This window comes from Gambusia affinis, linkage group LG21, assembly GCF_019740435.1.
Source record: "Gambusia affinis linkage group LG21, SWU_Gaff_1.0, whole genome shotgun sequence".
Lineage (NCBI taxonomy): Eukaryota > Metazoa > Chordata > Actinopteri > Cyprinodontiformes > Poeciliidae > Gambusia > Gambusia affinis.
Genome location: NC_057888.1, coordinates 2998380 through 3022554, shown reverse-complemented (window position 1 = coordinate 3022554; position 24175 = coordinate 2998380). Strand labels below are relative to the sequence as shown.

Genomic DNA, 24175 nt, shown 5'->3' with positions numbered 1-24175 from the left:
TCCTCAAAGACTTGAGACTTGATTTGAGTTGACTTGAGACTTGACTTTCAAAGTTTTGTCCAAGTGTCAGTGTAAAAACCTGACACTTAACTTGGACTTTCCCCTCAAAGACTTGAGTTGAACCCGCCACTCAGACACTTGAGGCTTGACTTGAGAGTGAGGGACGAGTCAGCCAGTTTTTCCAACTTAACTCTCAAGTCTTGAGAGGTGAGTCCAAGTCGAAGCTTAACTTGGACCGACCCCTGGAAACCTGAGAAGTCAGTACAAGACTTGGACACTGAATAGTTTGCCAAGTCTTCAGACTCTTTGTTGATCTGAGTCGTAAGTATTCTAATCTAAATTAATATTTTTACTTGTCAACAAATGATTGTGTTGCTGTTTTTTAGTGCGTTGTATTTAAAATTGGACAGATTCTTTATATATTTTACTTTTCTTGGCTATAATATAATTTTAAAACCACTGGAGTGAATAAAACCCTTTAAAGAGAAAAAAGTTCAATACGCTGCATATTTCCATACATCCACACACTGAATCCCCCTCAGGGATCAATAAAGGGCTCCAGTTAAATGGCAACAAAAGCTGCATTTCATTTGATATTTGCACTTGATGAGCCATATCACTGAAAAAGAGAGGAAAAAATGAAGCTTTGTCTGCAGATATTTCACATCTCACCAGCAAATGATGGAAATACAGTCCATTAAATTGAATTTTACAACACAAGCAAAGTTGGTAGTGAAAACTACGGAGCATGTAATTTCTCTTTCACATTTTGTTGTGTTCCACAAAGCGCCTTCGTGAGTTTCTTTTTATGAAGGAACCCGCAGCGGAGGTCTTCCTGTTTTCCTCGGCGGACCTGCTGGCGCGGAGATTACCGGGCCGAGAGAAGCCAGAGAGCGGTGCTGAATAATGCAGCTCCTCCTGGGAAGCCGCTTTGTGGCAGGCCGGGCCCACTGTAGATGACTGGTTAAACAGGTCTGCATGATATAGGTAACTGCAAGAGGGAGATAAAGGAATTCAATATTATCTGACAATATACCAGCGGAAAGAAAAGGGGGCAAAGGTTAATATTTACAATAGTCCGAAGAATAAAAGCGGTCCATCCTCGAGAGCTTCTAATAATTATGTACGGAGGTACTGATATCTGTAATCATATTTGCATGAAGAAGAGACGAAGACGAGGGAGTTCTAGTAATAACCCTTCAAGAGCAAATTAGACACCAGCTTCGTTTGTGTTCAAAGAAACCACTTTGAGTGTCTTTTCTAAGTGAAGGAAATGTGAGGACGCTGCAAAAACACAAGATTTTACCAAATATTTTTGTCTAGTTTCTACTGCAAATATGTTAGTACACTTAAAATAAGACAAAACTAGCTTACAAGTAACTTTGGAGCTTGTTTTTGGTCAATAATTCCTTAACATTGATTTAAAAATACGAGCTTCCGCTGGCAGATTATTTCACTAACTACAAGACATTTTCCCCATGCTAGCAACAAAACTAGCCAGATAGGTAGCTAACTAGTTTTGTTGCTAGCTGCCTTGATGAATAATACTAGTCGGCAGAATATTCCACTTATTACAAGACATTTTCCTATTATAGCTTTATCACTAGCTAACTAGCTAAAAATGCTAGTTCCTTTGGCAGATTATTTCACTTATTAGAAAACATTTTTTTCATGGTAGCAACAAAGCTATGTAAATAGGTACCTAGCTACCTCTGTTGCTAGCTAACTAGCTAAAAAAGATTATTTAACGCATTACAAGATATTTTTTCTACACTAGTGTTGTTGTTAGCTAGCTAGCTAAGATTTACTCGTTCCGCAGGCAGATTATTACACTTACTACAAGACATTTTTAAATGAAATATAATATACTGGAATATGTTTTCCTCCAGATTTGATTCAATGCTGCTTAGAAACAATAGAAAGAAGCAGAATCTTTTCACTTCAAACCGCATTTCAAATACAGCTTTAAAACTGTGGGGAAATACTCATTATAAATAAGGGGAAACACTATAAACCAACCTCAAAGGGAATTTTTATGAGTCTGGGATCTCTAATAAGAAACCAGTTTAAACCCTGAAATAAGGCTGCTCTTTGTGAACTGGTGAAAACAGTTCGGAAAGCTCGCTTTGAATTCCTGTTTCTGAAAAGGCGCTTCGCGGTTCAAGCCCACGAAATAAAAGCAATCAGATAAAAGTCTGACTGTTGATAACAGCTGGAACGCCACAATGGCAGGAAGCGGTCCCGTCTCATTTGGGCTCCGTAGGAACCGAGCGGACAAGCGGGACGTGTTTACCGCCAAACGAACGAATGATGGAGAGAGTAGGGTGTCACATTTCATGGGAAATGACGGGTTTAAAATGTGGTGATGTAATGCAGCGTGAAAACGCCAATTCAGCAGAAAAAACAGGCGGGAGGTGGAGGGTAAATGGTTCCATGTGTCTCTTTTTTTGTCACATGCATGAATGCTTCCCAATTTGATCTATCAATAAGGCAAGCCAATAGGCCATTTAATCCAAAAATTTAAAAACAACATAATTCATGTGATTCTTTTCAGTTTATTTAAGTAAGATGATTTTGGTACTTATCAAAATTCATTTTAAGCATATTACCAATTCTAATTAATAATTGTCCTGGAAGGAAATAAGTTAAAAACAGTTTTTAAACTTTAGGCTAATAAATGCTGCATCCATCATCTAGGTCAGTGTGCTGTTTGGATGTTTTTAACTTTGGTTAAAAATGTTAAAGAATAAACAAATTAAAAAATATATAAACAATAAGTTGAATTTATCATATTTCTAATGGAATAATGGCAAGGAATTTTCACAACAAAATTACACTAACAGTAGAATATTTTTTAGATCTATTTTTATTGTCTTAATGTTGGAAACTTTATAAATAAAATAATTTTTTGTTTCTTTTTTAATGGAAAAAATTTTCTATACTACATCGTTTTTCAAAAATTATTGTCTTGCAGCAGGAAGTGTACTACAGCGCAAGGCATTCTGGGTAAATCGAACCAAAAGAAAAATGTTAGCCTAGCGCTAGCCGGAGAAATGACTCGTAGTCCTTGCCAAATACATAAAAGAAATCATACAACTGCAAAAAACTGCCGTTACTCAATTTTTGTGAACGAGGAAGTCGAGTTTATCGTCTTCTTCAGAGGGTTTTGTCTCGTTTCCTTCAGATGTTTTTTGGTGCAGCGCCCCCAGAGGCGAGGAGGGGAACAGATTGCAGTTAAAAATGTAACGAATGTTGCAATTTTGGTTTCAAATCAAACCAAACCTACCGGACAATCAGGGGATGAAGAAGCCTAAAACAGCAATAAGAAGCCTTGTACGTTCTGGTTTGGGGTTTTCACTCCCTATAAGCTGTATTAATCAGAAAATGAACAGAAATAGATTGAGTACTCAACTGTTTTGTGTTTAAATTAATGAAACTTTCTGATAATATCCTACCACATCCAACTGTAACGTCTGCAGAAGATAAGATGAAATAAAAATCAGCACTGTCCCTTTAAGAGAGAGCAAACAGAGGAAGACTCGTGGCCTGTTTAAAGGTGATGTAAACAGGCCTTGATGGATGAAGGACTCCCATCCATCCATCATCCGTCCGTCCTGAAGAGCCTTAATCTTCCACAAACACAATCCTGCCACTGTGCCCCTCATCTCGTCTGCCTTGTCTCTCAAGTCCTTAATAATATCCCTTCGTTTGGGGACCTTGTTGCTGCAGTGTCCCTGACATGCACACTGCTGGAAAAGAAATGACACTTTCCCCAGGTTCAAAGCCACATGAAACGCACCGATGGAAGAAGCTTCTTGGTCCAAATGTGTCGAGAAATGAAGATGGACGGCTACTGGTTTTCTGTTTTTAAGTTATAAAAGAAACCAGAAGCTTCTCTGATTTGATTCAGTTGCTTTTTCTTGCTCAGAAGCCTAACTTTCCCGCCCCGTATTTCCGCTAAGATGCTGCAACATTAGTTTGACTTTCAAGTCGTTTAAAGGCATTACTGTAGTTGGGTTTTGTTGGCTGCCTGTCAGTTTCTCTGTGCCCCTCCTGTTAGCGCTGCTGCTGCCAAGCTACTGTCTCCGCCAAATAATGTCAGACTTCTGGGCCTGGCACAAGATCTTATAAATGCTTGCCCGGCTGGCCAGCAGACATCGCTGAGTTTCGGTTGCCAGGGTTATTACAGTGATTGAGGTATCGTGATGAGTTCACAATATGGGTGACGATGATAACATTTCAGCAGCAGCAACTCCATTTTTTTGTTCTTCTAACCTCCTTTTGAGGACGTACTTTAGTGTTTTGACATCACTAATTCAAAACTTTGGCTGCTGCACATTTGTTTGCAACTGACGATTGTTTTAGTTATGTATTGGATTAAAAAAATCGGCACATTTTGCAGATTCCATTTTTATACAATATTAGAAATACATTAAGCAAATTATTGCAGTGATGGTGCTGGTTTGATTCGAGGCCAAACTTATAAATTTCAGTTCAATCCAGACACTTTACTTTAAGAAAATGCTTTCACACGTGGAGATGAAGTAGTTTTCACCTTTCTGGTGCGTTATTGGAGATCTTTAGGAGTTAATCGTGTCAGTATCTTGTCGATAAATGTATTGTTTCTCAAGATGAATGAGAAACTATTTAGAAATCACAGGAGAAAGAACAAAGATATTTAATCTTTAGATATCAGGAACGTTGTCACTGACAGCTGATTCAAACTGACATGTTCATCCAGTTAGATTGATGAAATAAGGGATTTCACAGACTAAGATAAAATTTTCTTTTTGTATTGGAGGTTTATTTGCACACAAAGTTAGTTTGAAATTAGTATCTCCTGCCTTTTTCAGCTGTGTAAATAAAAGAAAATCCCTGCTGTTTGATAAAAGGTCAGCTTTTCATTGAACGTCTTCTTGTTGAGAGTTTATTTGCTATTTTTACTTGTCTCCAAGTCATTTTCCACCCCTGTTAACCAGACCCGAGAACAAAAGCAAGGGCACACTTTTCTTTTCTCCTGAAACTCTCACCGGCGAAGCGAAGGAAATGTGTGTTATTTTCTGGTTCTTGGATGTCTTGAATCATAAACAAAGCAGAAACTGTTGAATGGAGTAAAGAAAACACAAGGAGAAGAAGAAGCGATCATCTGTGGAAGTTCAAGCCGAAAAGAAACGTCTGGAATAAAAACACACATCGAACAGTTAGAGGCAAAGCGATGGAAGGATGATTGTGCTTTATCTGCTGCAGATGACTGCAGAGGCTATTTATTGGCTCGTAACGCCGTGTGTGCAGATGATCGGAGGGATGCACACGTTTACCGATGGATAACGGTGTTTTAGCTGTTGTTATTGAACGCTCTTTGGAAGCATTAAAGCTGTGAAACAGCGTAAACTCAGGCTGTCCTTTTTCCCTTCCTAAAGTAGCATTGAGCCGTCTTCTGCAGACAACAAAGCAGCCCTGATTACCGGAAACTGCAAATATCCAGCCTCTACAAGTGGTGTGAGTCAGCGTGGAGGTATACCACAGCTTCAGAAAGTTTAGAAATAACAAAATTTTACATTTTGATTATTTTCTTTCCTATTTTTAAATGTGGGACGCTAAAGACGATGCAGTGGGGTTGGTAACGTCTTTTGTGTAATTCATTCCTGTAGATTATAGACACTCAGCTGTCTTTTACTTTAATCTACCAGTGGAAAATCTGCTAAAGTCTAAGCTTATTTGTTCAGCACATTTCAGTAACAAGGCAGTTCAAAGTGCTTTACATCATAAAAAAATGCAGCAAACAATTATGAAGCAAGCAATTAACCCTCCTATTTGTCAAATGCAATCGTCAATCAAATATACATAAAAAAAAAGGTTGATCAATGTTTCAGTTACAACTAATAAAATGCAACTTTTTTAGCTTTGATTCAAAGGAAGTTAGTGTTTCGGCTGTCTTGCAGTTTTCTGGAAATTTGTTCCAGATTTGTGTTGCATAGAAGCTGAATGCTGCTTCTTCAACTTAAGATCTTTAATGTGTTGTGTAGTGATTTATTTTCTCAGTGTAAGAACTTTAGCATTGGGGTGATGTGCTCTATCTTCCAGAATGCCAGCAGCAGCATTCTGGATCTGATTGATTTTTTTTAGGCAGACCTGTGAAGATGCTGTGGCAGAAATCAGTGTGCCTAAAGATAAACACATTGAGTTTCTCTAGATCTTGTTTGATCTTGGAAATGTTCTTCAGGTGATAGAAGGCCGACATTGTAACCGTCTTCATGTGACTCTGAAGGTTCAGGTCTATCAGGTCAGAGTCCATCACTACAGTCAGATTTTGGACCTTATCGCTGGTTTCTAGTGGCAATAACTAAAGCTGTTCCTCTTTAGGTTGAGTGATATTTACTTTAGTTTTGTTTCTATTTTACTTGAGAAAGTTGTGGCATTCTCCACTGATGGAAGTCTCAAAGTTTTCTATGACAAATGTGTGCAAACCTTTTTCGAAATTGCACGAATGTAAAAAAAAACACAAATTCACAAATGCGGTATTTCTATTAAAATCACACATGATAAGTCATTAAAAAAACGTGTTATAATGCATTTTAGCACTACATTCTGTCGTCGTCTTCTTCAGCGTTTCCACCAGTAGTAACATCCAGTTGTTCATCATGTGACTCGTAATGCAAAAAAAGTGTTTCCATTGCAGTTTTTGCAAAATACACAAAGAAACATGTTTTTAAAATTCACCAGACACAGACACACACCTGCAGTTTTTATTAATTTTTCATAAGACTTTTATTAAAAGAAACTGAGTTAACTTTTTACCAAATACTTTTTTATTCTTAGTTGAATAAGTTTTTAGATTGCTGCTTTTTGCTACTTTTACTTGAATAAAATTTTGGGTTTTCTACCCACAGAAAAAAATACCCACTCAGACCAGTTCAATGAATTAGGATGTTATTCAAAAGCTAATTTGTTTTAGAAACTTTTTTGCACTGGGTGTGTTTTCCTTACAAATGTGGACAAAACTTTGTCAATATTCTGCTAATGTGGAAAAATACAATTTCACAATTTCTGTGCTCCATTAACTAAGAAATGCAATTAAAATCACACACGAATAAGTTTCTTCATGGGATAAGTTATTGAAAAACATGCTATGCTATCATCCTAATACCACTTCCTGTCGTCTTCTTCAGCGTTTCCACCAGTAGTAACATCCAGTTGTTCATCATGTGACTTGTAATGCAAAAAAATTGTTTCCATTGCAGTTTTTGCGAAACACACAAATACGGTTGTGAAACCATCTCATTTTAGCACGAATACTTTTTATCAAAAAAATGTGAATTTGTTGGAAATTATTAGAAATTATTTCTGTAACTCCAATCGTACAGCCAATGGGAACCCAGCTATTGATTTTGCTAGATGAGTTGGTTGCTTTTTGAGATTTCTTTAGCCCACTTTGTGTTGTCAAACAGGTACAGTTTGAGGTTTTTCCTGATCCTACAGATCAGTAAATTTGACCAAATTTGACCAAAAAACTGCCAGCATGCAAACGGGTTTATTTTCCCATTGGACCAGGTTGGTTTGGATGCAAATTTCATTAGAAAGCATAAAATATCTTTAATCTTCAGTTTCTGTCTTCAATATGAGCAAAATTATAGATACCGTAATTTCCGGACTATAGAGGGCACCTGATTATAAGCTGCACCCCCTACATTTTTAAAGGAAACACATTTTGTACATATATAAGCCGCACCGGTGTGTAAGCCGCATGTGCCTACATTGAAACATGAGATATTTACAAAGAAAGACGGTACACAGAAGGTGTTTTTAAAGTTTTAATAATATGCCGTAGCTTTTCTTTCTGAACAGCAGCAATATAGCAAAACAACACTAACAGGGCTGGTTTAAATAACATACGGTTAAAAGTCACGGAGAGCCGTCATCCTCTTCCTCCTGTGCACTGAAACCATGGAAGTCTTCTTCCTCAGTGTCTGTTTCCCTCTTTATCGGCTCGATTGCTTTTAACTTGAAAGCTGCATCATATGCATTTCTTCTTGCATTCTCCATGATGAGGGTCTGTTCAAGCTCATTTTATTCATGCACAAAGCACGATGTTACATTAGTCTTCCTCTACAGATATATTCCAGCTGTCTCACGCTTACCTTTTCTGCTCCAGCGCCCCTACTGGCCGTTAGAAAAAATTCATAAATAAGCCGCATCGTTGTATAAACTGCAGGGTCGAAAGCGTGAGACAAAAGTCGCGGCTTATAGTCCGGAAATTACGGTAGTTGTCCAGCAGCAACCAGAAAACGTGAAGTAGAAGCTCCAGGTCCCGATTATGGCTTGAAAAACAAAAACCATGAAGCTGCATTTCAGCCTCATGCTGTACTTTTATTCACCGCAGGGGTTTTTAGAACAAAATACACTCTGGAAGAGGAAATTGCCTGAAGAGTTGCACATTGTGGGAGCTTTATTTGGCAAAAGACAGACAGATGTGTTTAGAAGCAGGAGATGTGGAGTACTTTAGAGATATTTATTGCCTGTAAAGAGGCGTTTGCGGCGCAGCGCCGAGATCCTGTGAATATGCTCAGAGACAGCGATTCATAACGACTGATATTATGAAACGTCTTGTTTCTTTATTATTCTGCTGCTCTGCTTGAATTCAGCGCCGGAGAGATAAAAAGAAAGCCTGTACAACCTGCCATGCTGTTGTTGAAATATTAACTCGGAGACAAAATGAAATATGATAAGTGTTAAAGGAAAAAAATCAATATGACATTTTTTTTTTGCTCTTCAGCTCGTCTGAGAAACCTTGAAAGGTTGAACTTTAATCTGATTTGCTGGAGGCAAAAGAAAACTTAGAGCAGGAGGAACACATGGAGGTGTTGGGTTGACATTCATAAGGTCCAGAAAATCCATCAAATACATCAACCCACTTACAAACAGAGCCGTGGAAAAGTATTCACCCCCTCTAACATCTTTTTGTTTTCATGTTTTGTCACATACAACCAATTATCGCTGTTTGAAATAAATGAAGATTTATGAAAATGAATGAAAAGGAAACATTAAGAAATCTCTTAAGGACTGCGTTTCAAATCTCCACCAGAATATTTTTGCTTATTTTAATTGTACAAAGTTCTCTAAATCCCCTGTGAGTAAATAATTTAGCCCATTTCTCCATAACAACTGGAACTTTCAGTGTCTAGCAGTTATTTCCAATTTACCGTCTATTAAAAGAGTGTTTCACCAGTTTAACATGAGGAAAAACCTGCTTCATGCAACGGTACGAGTGAAATTACCGTAATAACCCCATACTGGGCAGAAAGCGCAACGTCTCCCTTTCCAGAAACCGTTGGAATTTTTCAGAAAGCGCAAAGTATCGCAGAACTACAGTAACGCAGAGAACTGCAATTCATTCCCTTTAATGTTTCCCAAAAAAATGTTGAGAAAATATTCTGAAGACTAAAAAAAAAACTGGAAACTTTTTGAAGGTTACAAGCAAACATCCGTCTGTCTGGCTAATCAGATTTGATCAATCAATTGAATCAGTTCTTGTCACTCGAGTCCATTTAGGGTGTGATTACTTTACTTTGGATAGTTTTTCAGTCACTAAAACTGATCTTTGTATTTACCATACCAACCTTTTCCATTGAAACATTAAACATTTATCAGTCAATCAATCAATCGAATTTTATTTGATTGATTGATTTCATTTCAGCAGCAAGGCATTTCAAAGTGCTTCACATCAAATCAAACACAAAAACACAATGCAACATAGAATCAACAATAAAAACACAACATCAAGTCAGATTCCATCAATAAATCTGTAATTGATTACGTTTCAAATAAAACTCTAAACAAGTGGGTTTTTAGTTGAGATTTAAAGGAAGTCAGTGTTTCAGCTGTTTTACAGTTTTCTGGAAGTTTGTTCCAGATTTTTGGTGCATAGATGCTAAATGCTGCTTCTCCTCGTTTTGTTCTGGTTCTGGGGATGCAGAGCAGAACCAGAACCAGAAGACCTGAGAGGTTCTGGAAGGTTGATACAACAGCAGCAAATCTTTAATGTATTGTGGTGCTAAGCCGTTCAGTAATTTATAAACTAACAACAGGATTTTAAACTCTATTCTTTGAGCTACAGGGAGCCAGTGGAGGGACTTTAAAACTGGTGTTATGTGCTCTATCTTCCTGGTTTTAGTCAGAACTCCAGCAGCAGCATTCTGGATCAGCTGTAGCTGTTAGATTGATTTGTTGGACAGACCTGTGAAGACGCCGTTACAATAATCAATACGACTGAAGATAAACGCATGGATGAGTTTCTCTAGGTCTGGCTGAGACATTAGTCCTATTACAAGAAGTAATAAATTTATTCGGGGGTAAATATTTATTTTTTAACATCATCGTGAACCATTCGTTACTCTTCCTCGTAATTCATTGAAGCGCACATACCTTGCTTTTTCATACTTTTCCGCTCTTCTCATCCGGTTTCCCGCCTGCGTAATCTGTGTTGTAATCATCGAGGCGTTTCCCTCCTGGGCGTGGCGTCCTCCCAGGGGGAAGTGATGCGTACCAAGCCTCCGACAGATATATGCGCCGTTTTATCTTCCTGTTAGCTCTGCAGCCAAGTGAACTGTAGAAAAAAATCTGAGAAAATGCATCAGCAGCTGCAGCGCCGAAGATTCCCCTCTCTTCCTCCTCCTCTTCCTCCTTTAGGCCCCGAGTCAGCAACAAGTCTTGGGAATCCATGCAAAACAAATACTATTAATAAACACGGCGCTCACATATCCTCGCTGCTGAAATCTGTGGGTTTTAGAGAATTCAACTAAGTGGCAGAAAAATGGTTCCACAGATGGAGATTTAATCAGAAATGGCACATTTCCTCTGCAGAAAAGGTGTGAAACAAACAGTAAACGTTGGACATGAGCGCTTTATGCTTTTTAGAAATTCATCGTGGTTGCTCATATGCAGTTTGTGTTTTCTCATTAGAACATTAATAATCTTGTCAAGGGGGAAAAATTGGTAAGAAAACCCCAAAATATTAAAAGCAAAACTGATTATTAAATAAAAAAATATTATTTAAAGGGGGAAAATAACGTATTCAGAGCATGAAAGGTGTGGAAATTACATTTTTAATCAAAGCAATTGCTTTTTATCAGAACAGTTGCTTAAAATTACCAACATTTTTTCTCCTTCTTAGCAAAAAAAGTAAATAAAAGTAAAACAAATATGAGAAAATAAATAAAGAAAACACAATGACAAAACAAACTCAGGAGAGCATGTGTAGAGCATATATTTAAAAAAATTAAAATAGAAATAAAAAATTTAATAATATTTAAATAAAATTTTAAAAATTTATAAAGTTGTAATATTTAAAATAAAATTATACAAATTAAAACTTAAATAAAAATATTTAAATAAATTTATTAAATTTTAAAAAATAAACAAATAAAAAATTACGTAAGATAAAATAAAAGTATTTGATTAAAAAATATATAAATTAAAGAAAATAATTTTCCACGTTATTTCAACCTCACTGCAATACGTATCAATCTGGATCAACATTTGTTTAGTATTTTTTGTGTAATGTGTGTTAAACGCTTCTGGTTTTCTTGCTGGTAAAAGCTTTGAGATGTTGCTTCAATAATCCTTTCCTCATCTTTCCAGTCATCATTATGACTAAATATTGTCTCCAAAGATCATTCTCTTTGTCCTTCACTTCATTTTCAAACTGTAATTTGGTTTATTTACTTCATTTACACAGATCAATAAATCATTGAGCCACCAGGAATATTTAATATTCACAAATACAACAAAAAGCTTTGAGCAAATAGAAATAATTTCACTGGCCTAAAAGAAGAAAAGTTTAATTTAATTTGAGGGGGGGAAAAAAGCCTTTTTAATAAGTGTATGTAAATATCTGGTTTCAACTGTAAACCCTGATTTCACTTAAAACATGGAAATTTTATTTTGATCTGGCGCCAAGACAGTGAGAATAAAAAATGTTTTGTGTCTTTTTATTCCCTGTTTGGAAATATCTGTAAATATCCCTCAAAACGCCGGCGATGGACACGTTTCATCGAGCTACACTCAGACCTTTTCTCTTTCTAGCAACGTGAGTATTTAAATGGAAGGAGTGCGAAAGAGCAGACAGTGTCATTTATTTCACTTCCAGTTTCTATGGATTCATTTTTATCCATTTTTTTATTTATTTTTTTGTTATTTCCTTCTCGCCTGGAGGGACAGCAGTGTAACTCGACTCGAGCTGCAGCTGACGATGCCACCGCTGAACCCTGGAGTTCATAAATACAGAGCAAGAAGAATGTGGAAAAGTAATAGAATATGAAGAAGCAATAAAAACCTGCTAAAGAAACTGGAGTTGAGGAGAATATCTTATTTTTATTTTAATACGCGGTGACTTTCAGCAAGCTGTTCCTGCTGCTGTATTACCAGGAGGATAGAAATGAAAGATAAGGCCAGAGAAAACAAAAACACAAAAAGAGTTGAAACGAAAACACGTCCGTGATTATGTGGTGCGTTCTTCTCCAGATAAGCCTGCAGGTTTTTTATTTCTGCTTATGGATTTGTTCTGTTTTTGTCAAATGTCAATATTTCAGATAAACCTCCAGAGGCTCCAGCCTGAAGGGGGCAGTCCGAGTTTTCCTCGGCCGCCGGCTGGAAGAGGCTTTAATGAACATCACAGGAACCAACGCTGAACTGAAGGTGCTTTTGATAAATCTTAAGATCTGTTTTTGGAGTTTTATGCTACTTTTAAAGTCAATGCACACAAAAATACTATCAGGGCCAAATGTAGACCCAAGTAAAACAACAAAGAGCAAATATTCACCGAAAAATCAGGTAGGTGTCAAAGAATTTTAGTCCCAATTTTGCAGTATAAATGTGATAAATTTGTTTGAAGGCATAAATTTATTACATATGTTAGTTTATTAGCTTATTTTAAACATTACATGTATACTTAATAAAAATTGTACACCTTTCGCATATAAAAGATTAATTTTATGCCCAAAATGGAAAAGAAGTATAAACTAATATTAAAGCTTGGATGTGTTAGAAGTTTGGGATAAAACAATGTCAGACGTTTGCTAAAGGCTAAAGTGAAACAATGGTGCCAATGTAGGTAGAAAAAATTATATAGGAGTACATTTCTGCCAAAACACTTAATAAAAAAACAAATTTGAAAAGTCAAAAATTTTTCTAGAAAAAATACACAGAATGTTTGAAGCTAAGCTCAGAAATGGCCTAGAAAAAAAACAGAAATTTCCAAGATTTTTGTAGAAAATTGAAGTTTTTTCTTTACAAAAATACTCAAAAATGTAAAAAAAAAAATTTTCCTCAAAATTTCTGAGATCTTCTAGCAATTTTTTAGTTGTCATTGAGTTTTCAGAAAGAAACTCAGAACTTTTGAGATCGATCTCAGAAATCTTTGAGGAAAAAAATTATTTTGACTAATCTCAAAATTTCTGAGCAAATATTTTACTTTTCAAACAGAAATTTTCCCAGTTTTTTCTCTAGAAAAGGTCAACATTTTTGAGCTTTTTCTAGCAAATTGTAGCAAAAATATTTTTGATATTTTTGGTAAAAAAAATTAACTCCTTTTTTAATCGGCGATGCGGTAATACCTTGTTGTAAAGTGGCATGTAGATTTAATTCTTAAAACTCTCCAGTTGATCCAAACTGTCTACAACTTTATAATCTGGCATATTTATATGTTAATGCATATCACTGTATATTGTCATATTTTTGGATTTGCCTGTTTCAATCTTGTAAGAAACTTAAAATGAAAGAAACGGCGACATGAAAAAAAAATTTTTACCTACAGAAAGCAACTTTCATATTAAATCTCCAACATTTTGACACGGATGTGAAATTTAGGATTTTGAGTTCCCATTTTTAAAAGCTGCATCGCTCCACAGAAAATGGATGAAGGGTCAAGTTTGAGCTGTGACACTTTCAAAGTGGAGCGATTGGGTTATTTTATTTTTTCATCATTTCAGGCAGTAACCTCTCCATTACAATAAAAAACAATTTGAAAAACCTCCAGCTCTCTGAGTGACAGGCATGTTTCTAAACACTCGCTCTGTCCTTGTGGACAATATTGACATTTTTCTCTCTTTTTTTTTTTCAAATTAGAAAGAAAACAAAACCCTCATAACAATGAGTCTGAAATAACGATGACATCAAATGGAGCCGGAGCAATTTAAAGGCAACTGCAATGCTCATTGCTTTATTTCATGTTAAAGTGTTATTAGATCTTGCTCTAATAGACTGATAACAATATTTTCAAACATATGACATTTAATTTAATCATAACCCATTGTGTTTAGTATGAGGTTGGCTCCATTTTTGCTACTTTAACTCTTCTGGGAAGGCTTACAAAGTCTCTCCATGTTCACCTAACTACCAGTGGTGTAAATAGACCAAATAATCTGGCTTCCCTTGCGATCTCAAACAATGGATTGGTACTATAACTCCCCACAGTTTTCTCCAAGTTAGTTTAGTTTAGGTCCTTAACCCCTTTAAATGCTCCGGACGATGATTCATCAATGCCGTTTGGATGTAAGGAGAACCAGACTGGTTAAACTCTAAAGAATCTGCCTTCAGAAACTCCTTGAAGACCAGTACACCTTCACCTTACAAGTATGGAGTTATGTAGTTCTACCACTTTGGCTTTCCTCTACAATCCAAATAATGGATTTGTCAGCTATAATTCACCAAAGTTCTTTTTAAGTTGATTTGGTTTAGGTCCTACCTCTTGAAAAGAGACTGTTTTACACCTTACCTTCCAAGGACTCTTCTTAAAGGTCTTACTAGCAGCGATTTAAATAATACTTAATAATCAAGCTTCCCTTGCGATCTCAAACAATGGATTGGTACTATAACTCCCCATAGTTTTGTCCAGGCTGGTTTAGTTTAGGTCCTCAACCCCTTTAAATGCTCTGGACGATGATTCATCAATGCCGTTTGGATGTAAGGAGAACCAGACTGGTTAAACTCTGAAGAATCTGCCTTCAGAAACTCCTTGAAGACCAGTACACCTTCACTCCTAACACTTTGGCTTCTCTCTACTAACTAAACAATGTATTAGTACTATGACTCCCCATAGTTTTGTCCATCTTAGTTTAGGTTATAGGCTGCACAGTGGCGCAGTTGGTATAGCTGTTGCATTGCAGCAAGAAGGTCCTGGGTTCGATTCCCGGCCCGGGGTCTTTCTGCATGGAGTTTGCATGTTCTCCCTGTGCATGGTGGGTTCTCTCCGGGTTCTCCGGCTTCCTCCCACAGTCCATAAACATGACTGTCAGGTTAATGGGTCTCTCTAAATTCTCCCTAGGTGTGAGTGTGAATGGTTGTTTGTCTCTGTGTTGCCCTGCAACAGACTGGCGACCTGTCCAGGGTGACCCCACCTCTCGCCTGGAACGTTAGCTGGAGAGGAACCAGCAACCCTCTAGGTAGTAGACCCCACTAGGGGACAAGGTTGTTAGAAAATGGATGGATGGATGGTTTAGCTGAGACCCTTATGTCATTTTATGCTCCGGATGATGATTCAACAATGCTTTTTCAATTTAGAGAGAACAACACTAGTCAAACTGCAAGGAACCTGTCTCTACAGCCCAACTTACCTTCCAAGGAGTCTTCTCTCCCCCTGCCTCTTACAAGTAGGGCCCATGGTTTATGTAGCCCCTCTACTTTGGCTTCCAAAAATGGATTGGTGAACTATAATTCACCAAAGAGCTCTGAAAGCTCCAGAGTCATGGTTCAACAATGCTTCTTGGGGATATTGGTTGACAAAACTTGCTTTTAGAACATACTTTACCTTCCAAGGAGTCTCTCTTTGAGGTCGTGTCTATCTTCACATTATTGGATTTGTAGTGATGCTGCGAGACTCTTCCACTGTCAAACTGTGATTTGCAGGTACCTCTTTCTTTTTGCTCCCCCATCTAAGAGAAAACTTTTTCAGTGCATTTGGCAAATCTAAAAACCATGAAAACCATACCAGAAAATCTTCAATGAAAGAACCAGCAAGTGAAGGAGAAATCCCATATCTGTGCAAAGGAGTGTACAGAATGACTCAAGGTTTACTTGTTTCACAAAGCTGCCAGCAACAATCTGTCAGAAAGCTTCACTCTGTGTCTTAGTTAAACGTTCACCAGTCTGAGGAGGAAAACCTTATCAAGGAGATGAGAGCAACTGTGATAAATTTGCTGCATCCAGCTGCATCGAGCTGATAAGAACAAAATTATACTCTCTCTACATGCCTGCTCTAATTAAAAACAGTCTCTCAGGTTCCAGCAAGTCACCATGTGACGTGTTTTAATCTTGGTTGAAAAAAAATAAAAATGATGCAAGAACCGCATCAAATTTTCAGATTAGGTTTTCCAGTTCTTGAGTTGATAAATAAATAATATCATCCCTGCGCCCTCTTCTTCTCGACCACCTGCTGCTTTTAGTCTGCGCGCCGAAATCGGCATCATCAGTATTCATCTGGATCCTTCCACCTCATGTCGCTCCCCGCAAAGGAGCCCTCGGGGCATTAATGGTGAACCTTTACCCACATGGGACCTGTTGGTCTCTCTGACACCTGTCTCCCTCAGGTTGACCCCAGTCACGGCTCGGATCACGCTACGATGCCTCCAAGTCCGGATCTGTCGGCACGGTCCGGCGTTGATGGGCAGCTCCAGAGAGCCGACATGCAGATTTGAGAAACTAAAGAAAATAATCCGGAGCAGGAAAATGTAAAAGTATGAGAAAAAAGATGATGTTTATTTGCACCACAGCCTGGTCACTTGCACGCTCTGGTTGGCTATTGATTGTCAGGAGTTTATTAATCTAAAAAGTTTCCAAGAAAGACTTGGGGAAAGGCCACCGTTCAAAAAAACAAAAAAGAAACAATCTTGGCAGAGAAAAATCAATGCCTATTACCATACATAGGACTGTATGTGATGCTGAAAGCTTTATTTTCGCTTCAGTCTGAGAAAACATGCAAGAAATATTTCAGATTTAGTTTTTACGTGACCATAAAAAAAGAAAAAAGCAGATATACCTAGAGTATTAATCTCCATATAAATCTATTACTACAGTTTATATTTCCAATAATCTGGAATTTTGTTTACATCTCGTTTTTGGGAGCTAGTAGTTTGGTCACCATGTGATGCTAACAACTGCCAAGCCACAAAATCTTTGTATTTTTGTTCTAGTTTCTTGGTTAAAACTCTGACTACACTTAAAATAAGACAAAATTTGCAGCAAGACATAGGAGCTTGTTTTAGGTCAATAGATACTAGCTAGCTACATTTTCCTCCTACCTCCATTGGTTCTGCAGAAACCAGAACCAATGGTTCCTGATAATATTGCTGCTAATATACCTGTTCTAGCTAGCAAGTGTGTGTTAGCAGCTGTTTATCATTAGCCGCAATGGCCTTGAGTTACAAAATGCAATGAAGCGATTCCACAAGAAAAAGCAACTACATAGAAAACCAGATGAAATAGTCTGGCTACAACTAAATTTAAGAGCTATGATGAACATATTTAAGGCCAGTGTGATATTTTAAAATGAATTTAAGACATTTTAAAGCCTTAAGACCTGTGATTAACATATTTAAGACTAATTTGGCTATTTTAATATTAACGTAAGACATTTTAAGGCTTTAAGACCTATGATTAACATATTTGAGTCCAACTTAACTTTTAAAAATGAACTTAATACATTTAAGGCCTTACAATCTGTATGGTAACATATTTATGGCATTAAAATGGTCTTAAGTATTCGTAGAATACGAGATTAAGTAGTCCAGCCACATGTTAATGCCTTGACTTAAGATACATTGATTTAAGACTTTTTAAGGATGCACGGACATAATTTTTGTTCAAATCGTGAGAAAATGTGCAAACGTTTGAGGGACTGCAGATAATCTTTGATATAAACAATGAGTTTCCTGTGAATTTAGTACAGCTGTTAAATCAATTGGTAAACAGATGATAATCAGAAACAGACGCCTGTTTTGCATCAAAACCACTGATGTAGACACATCCTCTACAGCTTCACGCTGAATAAATATGTCAGAAGTCTTTTAAACACATTTGGATGAATTATTTATCATTGAAGGCTCCTGCTTCCCATTCTTTCCACTCTTACCTGCAAAGTTGGACCTTTTTTCTTTTAGCTGACGCGGCAAACTGTTCACTTGTTCCACACAATTATCCATGAAAGTCACTCTGTGTTTTACATACCAACTGTTCAAAGTAAATTACCTTGCAGCAGCAAGAATCGCCTTAAAAAAAGCATCTGAGGAGAAGTACACCAGGCTGAAGGACATATTTACCCACTTATGTGAAAAAATAAACAGAGGTAGTTTCCTTTTTGGCTAAGCTGCTTTGTCCATGTCAGTGTGCGAATCGGTGTCCTGGAAAACTTCTTGGAGAGAATGTCAAACAGCTTCCAAGCCAATTAGGAGATCTACTCCCTGCAGCAAGGCCTGGTTCTTCAACCCTGAGGACTTTACCTAGCAGGGAGAGCCTGTTAAAGCTCTACAGGCAAATGTCCAGGAGCCTGGAACCAACAGAAAATGCTTCTGTCAATCTGTGTCCTACTGTTTAATCATAACATACAACTGCTATAAACAATTAAATCTTCTCAGTTTATGTCATAGAAGTCTCACTTGCTGCTTATACCATTTATTGTCAGTCTACCCTTTGAGGTTATAGCTGTGTTGACTCTTCTGGGAAAGATTTTCATGAGATTTAGGAGTTTGAAGTCAGATGCCAATGTTGAACGAGAAGCTCTATCTCCCTAAAATGCTCTATGCTTAGTTACCACAAGTCTCAACTGGAAGTGATCCGCGCCATCTTGGTAGGCAAGACATGGCTTCGAGACCAACAATAAGAAAATATGTAGACAATCTTGACCAACGTACGAGAAAACGATACATGAAGAAAATGGCTGTTGTAGGGATCAACCTGTATAAGACAGAGAAATAAAATATGTCAGACGATGTGGACAAGCTGCCTCCGATCTCCTACTGTGAACAAAAAGAGTTTGTACACAATGGAGGAGCTTCACGGCCTGAAATCTATCAATGCATATAGTCGTTTAAATGGATTTGTAAAAAACATACACATTTTTTGTGTGAATACAAGGTTCTGGTGACTGGTAGAGTAAGTAAATGCAGTAACAAACACAAAGGCTACATGTCCGTCTCAGCTAGCAGATGAAAGCTACGTTAGCTAAGCTAAATTTGCTAGTTTGGTAGTAAGTCCATTCTGGGGAAATACAACCAAAGCAAATATGTGAGTCTAGCAATAGCAGAAAAACATTTTTTTGTCTTTTACCAAAGACGAGAAAAATCCTGCAAACGCTAAAATCTGACGTTACTCCGTTTTTGTTTACATAACATAAGGAAGTAATGGTCATCAAAAAAGATGAACTCTGGTTCACCTACAAACCTCAATCTCAGTTTGGTTAAACTGAAATCTGCAGTTCATAAGTGAACGCCAAGCAGACCGGAGACCGCTCCAAAAGAAGGAAGTGGAATACAGTAGGGAATTCTGGGTAAATAAACACACAAGTCTAGCGCTAGCAGGCGAAAAAGAAAAAAGAAAAATCCAACAAACTAAAATCTGGTGTTTCTCCATTTTTGTTATTTTGTAAAAAAGGTAGTTAGTCTCAGTGTCTTCTTCAGAGGTTTTATGTTGTTTCCTTCAGAGGTTCTTGGTTTAGCGCCCCCAAAGGCGAGGAGGGGAAGATGTTGCTCAAAAGTTTGGTTTGTTTGACACAGTTTAGTGTGAAAATGAACCGGCAGCATCTGAAAATGTAACAAATGTTGCAACTCTGATCCCCAATCAAACTGAGTCTAGCGGACTATCGGGTGTGAAAACAACCTTAACCTCATCTTTGGGCAAATAAAACATTTTGGAATTGAACTGAACAGAAGACTTTAAAAAACCTCCTTTAAAAGCAAAAAACAAAAACAAAGTGAGACGTTACATTTTTGGAGGATGGTCACTCCTCTGACTGGTCTATATTTTCCTCATTTTCCATTTCCAAATAGGCAAAAGGCAACAAATTTGTTTCTCATCTTCTCAGGTTTGATATGTTGCTTTTTGAGCCATTTAGGCCTACTTCCTGTCGCCTTACAGGTCCTGTGCAGATATCGCCAGTCAAACCAAGTCTGAAAACACTCTACGAATTAATCAGCTCAAACACATAAGAGTTTTGATTTAATATATTTATTCCAGACTTTAAGGTTTAGTGTGTGATAAGCTCTGTCCGCCGCCGTGTCACCAGATAATAATGTCCTCTGCGTTTTATTGCCCTGACCGTTTCCCCAGCCATTTGTCAGCGTCCTGTTTTCTGTGTACGGTGCGTCATATCGTGCTTACTTCCGCTGTTCGGCCCGCCGCTTGTCCCATGCTGCTGAGTCATTTGGTGGGAAATGACACTCCATTTGTTTCCCATCATGCTACCTGGGCAGTCACGTAAGATTAACGTGCCTCTGCTTACTGACCCGAAACCGGTTTCTTCTTTCTTTTTTTTTCTTCCTCCCACCCTGCTTGGGTAGTCACAGCACACAGCCTGATTCCCTCACTGTGGATTCAACCGCACAGCCCACATTTGGAAGAAAACACTCCTTTGTTGGTGTATAAACATGCAACAGAATTTAGAAACATCTTCCAAATCTATCGGCGAAGATCTGTATGGATTTTTTCTTTAAATTCAGCCCACAGGGGCAAAAGTCTCTGAACACAGCCGAGTACTTTCATCCTGAACGCTGCCGGTTCTGTTTTACACCAACTGAAGGTGAGTTAAACACAGAAAGAAATTTAAATCTAGCGCTTGATGCGAAAGCTTGGAGGTTGGGATGAAAAGTTGTACAAAAAGGGAAAAAAATCATGCAAACTGGGTGTGAAATGTATTCTTGTTGCTTTTAAGGGAGGGAAATTGGAAAGACGGGACCACAGTGTGTGCCGGCGCAGAGGGAAATACGAGCTCTGTCTTCCACAGAGACCTTGTCTGTGAAAAAGAGATATGGAAGGGACATGCTCGGAGAGGCGTGGACCAAACATGACAAACACGCGTGCAGAACCCAAGAACTTCCCAAAATATCTCACCCCAACTGGGGGGGAAACTCAAATACTCGAGAGGGAAACGGGTTGATATAATGAAGAGAAGGATAGTGCAAATGTGGGGTTAGGGAATACAGAAAAAAAGTGAAGTAAAAGTAATTTTTCACATGAAAGCAGTGTCCAAATCCATGACTCAAGCAGGCCAAGCCATCAGGGGATGAATACTTGAAAGAAGCCAGAAAGCAGGGTTTCCCAAAGCGTAAACTACAGTGACAAGATTCTATGACGACAAAATAGGGGAAAACATCAATGCAAAGTTTGAAAAGACGGGACAAAAGTATGTGAAAAACAACAGCAGTTAGATGGAATCGTATCAGTTTCCAAACACTGACTTTGAATTTCTTGGGGCTTACAGAAAAAAGTGGTGTCCATTTCAATGCCCCTTAAAAAGTCCCGTAATTAGTAAATACATTTACTCACAGTAGGTTTCACTGATTCAAATGTAAGACTTTTTAAGACCTCTATGAATGAAATTTAAGACCTACATCACAACAGAAATATACAACAACAAAAAATATGTTTTAGATACTAATATAGTAGTACAAAGTTTGTTTTTATTTTTTTATTTTTTGCTTGGGAACAGAAGTGACCCAGTGGTAAAGAAGTATGCAGAAAGCTAGCTAGCAAGGGTATGCTAGCAGCTAGTTAGCAGTGAAGATGTCTGAACAAGACTCAAACATCAAATGTCCAATATAAAATAGTCCTGCCACCACAAAATTTAAGACCTGTTATTAATGTATTTAAGAACAACTTAAGAAAATTCTAATGTATTTAAGGCTTTTTACTGCCTTAATTTTAGATACAGAAATTTAAGACTGTTATGAATGAAATTTAAGACTTGCATCACGAGAGAAATATACAAAAGAAAATTTTAATGTTTTAGATAGTATTATAGTAATACTGCAGATGTTTTTTTGCTTGATAACAGAAGTGACCCAGTGGTAAACAAGTTTGCAAAAAGCTAGCTAGGCAGCTAGCTACGAAGGCCAAGCTAGCAGCTAGTTAGCAGTGAAGATGTCTGCACACGACTCAAACATTAAATGTACAATATAAAATAACCTGCCACAACAAATTAAGAAAACAAATGTTATTAACAACTAAAACTGGTTTCTATTCTGTTCTAATTATCTGGATTTCTTTTTCTTTTTTTTGGGAAAACACTACAGACCGATTATTACTTAAGAATTAAAGTCTAAAATAATTATTGCAAACAGTAAAAATTTCTCACACAATTTAATTGAAACATTAAAAGTGAGCCCCAGTTAAGTGTTTGTTTCTGAATTATTATGCGTTTGTTAAATACATTTAGCTGCTTTTTCTTTACACAGTTTAGATGTTTAATGTTGAAGTACAGGTGCAGTATACACAGTAATATTTACTTTTTTAAGATTAACAAGAGTATGTAAAGCACTGCGTAAATAATAAAGACGTGGGAAATATTTTTTAAAAACTAGACAAACACGAATTAAAACAAAACAACACAAACATAAAATGAGCGGAAATGTTCCGCTATTTGAGGACAAAAATGTAAAATAATCCGTATTTAATTTAAAAAATATAAATTAAACAAAACAAGAAAATTATAGTCAGTCAAATTTATAAAATCTCTTTTAAAGCAGTCAGAAAACAAATGTTAAAAGAAATACATGTCTCACAAAAATATTTATTACTTTTTTTTAGTTTTTCTAAAGATCAACTTAATTTCAGAATGCGATGCTCACCTATAAGCGATGAAAAGATTCAGATCTTTGCAGTGTTTTTGAACCCCATCCACGGCAGAAAAACAAAAGATTTTCCAAATCGAAGGTTAGCGAACTCAGAAGATCTTAAATCAGAGCTCTACAAGATTAGAAAGAGAAAACAAACAATCCGGAGCGGCAGACCACATTTTCTCAGCTAGAAAACTGCAGTTCCTGGAAGCAGCGTTGGATAAAAAAAGAAACATACAGCGCAATACATGAGAGACGAAGCAGGGCCTAATTTAAATTGTGCTTTATTTTAGAGGCACAATGGAGAAAGACCACAGAGGATTCACTCATCAAACAACCCAGGAAGCGTCTCCACGGGAAGCAGAAGAAAAAAGGAATAATAATTGTGTATACTCTGAAGGTCCAAGATTTGTCATTATAGAATGGAAGAACAGAGGGAGAAAGAATAAGCAAGGGATTTCTGACGTTATTTAAAGAAGTTTTAATCATTAGTCGGCTGTGCGGCGTGGCCAGAGGAGCCACCGCGGCCTCCTCCTGCGAAGAGAACATGATCAAAGAGGAGGAAGGTTAAATGAGTTTAGTTGGTAGAAAGACAAGAAAAACTGACCGGGGTTTCTCACACGCCCGCTGAATGACAATGTAACGCCACGAAATCCTACAAATGGTGGACTCTCAGTTTCCCTCCAGACTGAAGCGACACAAAGAGCTGGAAATCTATTCAAATCTCCTCGTGTGGCATAAAGTGAGAATCAACTGTTTGTTAGCTGCGACTCTCCAGCTGTCCCCGTGTTTGCCAGGCTTGAGCTCCCCACGTTCTCCTCAGTCTGTACGCAGCGCGAGGCTTATCTCTGCTGATCTTTTGTCCTTAATAAACACTTACTTCACAACCAATTTGTGCTCAGGCTCACGCTGTGAATGCAGCACGATGTTTTCATGCCATAGCCTTGCTCTCACTGCAGCCTGTTCTGTGCTTACGGCTAAATAGTTGAGTCAAAAGTTCTCTCCTTTTCAAAAATAAAACTGAAAAGTTATTGTTGTTTGGATAAAACAACCAAAGAAGATGTAGGTAATTGTTTCCTGATAAACAAGATCAAAAAAACGTACCGGATTCTTATAAAAATGGTGTTTATTGTGTAAAATATCAGTCAGATTTGTAATATTTTAGCAACAGATAGAGTACACTGCACTAGTTTCTAGTGCAAATGTCTTAGTTTTATTTCAAGTGTACTAAATTACAAGTAACTTTTTAGTGAAACAAATCAATCAATCAAATTTTATTTGTATAGCACATTTTAGCAGCAAGGCATTTCAAAGTGCTTTACATCAAATCAAACACAAAAAACAATGCATATTAATTA

General features: G+C 37.3%; 1 long non-coding RNA gene across 3 annotated transcripts in view; it reads left to right on the top strand.

Moving 5' to 3' along the window:
* Window positions 1-23704, top strand: part of LOC122824505 — a 38448-nt gene extending 14744 nt beyond the window's left edge. For 2 of the 3 annotated variants that reach the window (XR_006369524.1, XR_006369523.1), the window contains exons 4-5: window positions 12588-12693; window positions 16581-16757. This is a non-coding gene — a long non-coding RNA (uncharacterized LOC122824505). Of the gene's footprint in view, window positions 1-12587; window positions 12694-16580; window positions 16758-23110 lie in introns of those variants that run through there. The other variant, XR_006369525.1, reaches the window with a different exon arrangement.
* Window positions 23705-24175: the final 471 nt, after the last annotated feature.